This window comes from Phoca vitulina, unplaced genomic scaffold (assembly GCF_004348235.1).
Source record: "Phoca vitulina isolate PV1807 unplaced genomic scaffold, GSC_HSeal_1.0 scaffold12, whole genome shotgun sequence".
NCBI classification, from domain to species: domain Eukaryota; kingdom Metazoa; phylum Chordata; class Mammalia; order Carnivora; family Phocidae; genus Phoca; species Phoca vitulina.
In genome coordinates, this window is record NW_022589715.1 from 3396212 (window position 1) to 3399768 (window position 3557).

At 37.3% G+C, this 3557-nt stretch overlaps 1 non-coding gene across 1 annotated transcript; it reads left to right on the top strand.

Moving 5' to 3' along the window:
* Positions 1-2383: 2383 nt before the first annotated feature.
* LOC116636498 lies at positions 2384-2530 on the top strand. The gene has a single exon (XR_004300345.1). It is a non-coding gene; the product is annotated as a U4 spliceosomal RNA (small nuclear RNA).
* The last annotated feature ends 1027 nt before the right edge of the window (positions 2531-3557 follow it).

Sequence of the window (3557 nt, forward strand, 5' to 3'; positions counted from 1 at the left end):
AAGGGGCATTGCTGGAATAAAGTGAGATAATTGTGAAGCTGCCCTGAAAAAAATTAAATGCTATGCAAACCGAAAATGGATTATCATTGTTATTATCGGTGTTATAGCATATCCATTCCAATAGTTTATCCAGCAGGAAGGCGCAGTTCTTGTTATAAGAAAAAATGAGTGCCAGATATATGCTTATTATTAAATTTCTTCCTGTGAATGAATAAAGGAATGTGTACAAACAGAAAAAATGAGAATTATGCAAAAAGGAATAACTTTGGAAGGAAGTAAGGATATAATTATGATACTATATTACAATTTTTGGATTGTTGATTTAACCTTGAAACTTAAAATTATCACATTAATTAAAAATTTCAATTTACTTAGTTTTTGTTTGTTTTTAAAATAAAGCCCTGCAAAAAAATAAAATAAAGCCCTGCATTTTATAAAACCTGACAATATTTCTTTCCATGCTACTCTTATGCAGACATACTGTTTGATGTTAAATTAATACCAGTACATCCATCCCTTGTGCTTGTCTCAATGCCTTTCCCTAGGTCTTAAAGTCTTTTTATTCTTGTAACAGTGTAAGGCCATTTTTCAACAACAACAAAAAGTTAAAAAAACAATTGTACACCTTCTTTGAGTAAAACCTCCTTCTTCCCCATTTACGTTCCTTGCGTACTGACTTTATTCAATCTCCCAAAAGCCACATAGTAAAAGCTGAATCTGGATGTAATATTTCAGTGCCTATGCGTTATTAATGACTGACAGTATTTCACTTTACAGTTTGTGAATTTCTTTCACATTTTCTCTTTTAATCTTCACAATAACCCTGTAAGATATTAATGCATGGGTGATTGTTAACCTCTCAACAATATAAATGTGACTTACCTTGACATAGAATATTATGGGCACATAAAAATAAAGGGCATTAGCTGTAAATTTCTGAATTATTTAGATTGTTATGATTTCATTACTTGGATTCAAAAGGGGACTTTATGGATCCTCCAGTCCAACTACTTTATTTTCCAGAAAAGAAACCAATTCCCAATGAGTTACTGGTGGAACCAGGGGAAGAAACATAGTGTCTTGATTCCCATTTCAGATTTCTTTCCATTCTAACATACCTTATTTTCTGAAAATAAAAAGGTGAAAGAATATACAGTTTCCCTCCGTTTGCAAAAATAGGTCCTATTTACAGAGGTAAACTATGAGGGAGAAGTTTTAAACAGCCATGAAATATTATTAGAACACCAATATGGGTGAAAAGCAGATTTTTTTTCTGCAGTTAGAAGAGATGGGAATTGGGAGTAGGTGATAACTCCCATTACACAGACTCTAGTTTTCAATAAAGAATCTCACTTCTGAAAGGGAAAGTCACACTAAATATCCATTTCATAGGTTACCACGCAGATTTTTAATTGTCACGTTTATTAACATTGCTCATTCAGCTATTCAGTCATGTTCTCCTTAATAGCAAAAGGGTAATTCCCTGTATAGCCTCCATGTTCGATGTCATTAACCATTACTCAAAGGAATTTACACTGTGTTTAGCAGTATTCCATGTATGCAGATCCTGAATAAATAGTATCTCTGCCACCAGTCCACTAGCTAGCATCCCAGCCTCTTAACAGCTTTAGAGGTGCGGCCATGGATGGATTGTTTGCGCTCCCAGGAGCAATCCTCCACCTGCACCGAGATCTCCCAGCCTCACACTTCTGCCTCAGCGAAGCTGCAGCGTTCATCAACCTACAAACGCTGCGGCTTTTTCCACCTTAAACATTAAAAAATTCCTTTGATCCTACATCTTTCCCCAACTGTCACTATATTTCTCTGCTCTCTTCGATAGAAAAACTAGGAAAATGTGTTGATGCTCACTCTGTTTCCTTTCCTCCCTCCTCTATTAAACCGTCACCCACCAGGCAGCTCGTCCCAGCCACTAATTGCCTCCCCATCCAGTGGTCAAGTCTCAGTCTTCTTCTTTTTTTAACTCCTGAGCAATATTTGATTCAAGTGATCATCCTTCCATCTTGAAACACATTTTTCACATGGTTTCCATGATACCATCTTTTTGGTTTTCCTCCTTTTTCCTCTGGTCTCTTTTTCTCAGTCTCTGCTGGATTCTTTGCATATCCCAATCTTTTAGTAATGTCCCTACGTATAGTCATCTGAGTATTTCATGTCTCTATCTACCCTCTCTTCCTTAATGATCACCTTCATTTTCATAGCTTTATGTACCATCTGTAGAACTCCCAAATTTGTATCTCTAGCCCAGATTTCTGAATGTCTCTATGAAATCCAGAATCTGATATCCAATCTTTACTTAATACTCAGTAGTCCTCTTGGATGTCCGATGAACATCTCAAAATTAGCTGGTCAAAAATATACCTCCAGCTTTGCGCAGTGGCAGTATCGTAGCCAATGAGGTTTATCCGAGGCTCGAGTATTGCTAATTCAAAAATATAACTCCTAATTCTCAGACCTAACAAAACTGTACACCTCCCACACACTCCTCCCCATCTCTGAAAATGATTACTCAATCCTTTTGGCCATAATGGCCCCTCACTGGTTCCTCATCACCCTTTATAGCAGTTATATCCCTTTCCCTGGCAGTATCTATTCTCCTTATCTGCGTAATTTTTTTTTCTTAGGCACTTATCACTACCTGATATGTGGATGTCTGAATGTAAACTTCATGAGGGAAGCAAATTCTGTTTTGCCCACTGCTACGTCCTGAAATCCTGGAACTCTGTCTTATAGCAGGGGTGTAAAGGTCTGCTCAGTGAAAAGTATCATTTAGAAATAAATATGTCTTAACACAGTTCTATATAAATAGGAATCCACCATAATTTCTTTAATCCTCCTGAGTCCTTCATTTTTTCTCTACACCTACCCCTCCTGCTACTCATACCAATGGCCACAACTTGAACCGTATCATCACTTAGAAATACACCACCTCAGAAACCTCCCGCATCCTGTTCTCTGTCCATAATCTTCTCTTCCTATAGAGCTGTCATAGTTCCATCTCCTTTACAACTTTTCCCCAGACTCAGAGACCATAAATTCCTTGGTCTTCCACTTCCAATGGTCTTTCTTCCTGGCCTTACTTCCTTATTCAGCCTGGACTGCATGATTATGGACATGAACAGTTTAGTCCCCTTGCATTTTTGAAACTTCTTGTTGTGTTGGTCTTTAATATTCCAAGTCTCTGATTTAAAACATTGTACTTCCAAACCTAAACAACCCTGCAGAAGCTCAGTCTCTAAAGTCAGATTGCCCGGGTTCAAGTAAATAATAGTATGTAGATACAGGCAAATTTCTTAGCCTCGAAAGCCTTCATTTTTTCATTAAAATAATAATTGTACTTCTTTCAGAGGCTCCCTATGAAGACTAAATGAGCCAATCTACGTAAAGTGCTTATCACAGTACGTTGCTATTACCATTATTATACCCAAACTGTTGAGCACAGCAAAAGAATATCATAAGACCACATCCATATTAGTGCCCCTAGAATGTGTAGGCCTTCCAGTCCTGCTCAGCAATGTATTTTTTGATCTTTAGTTATC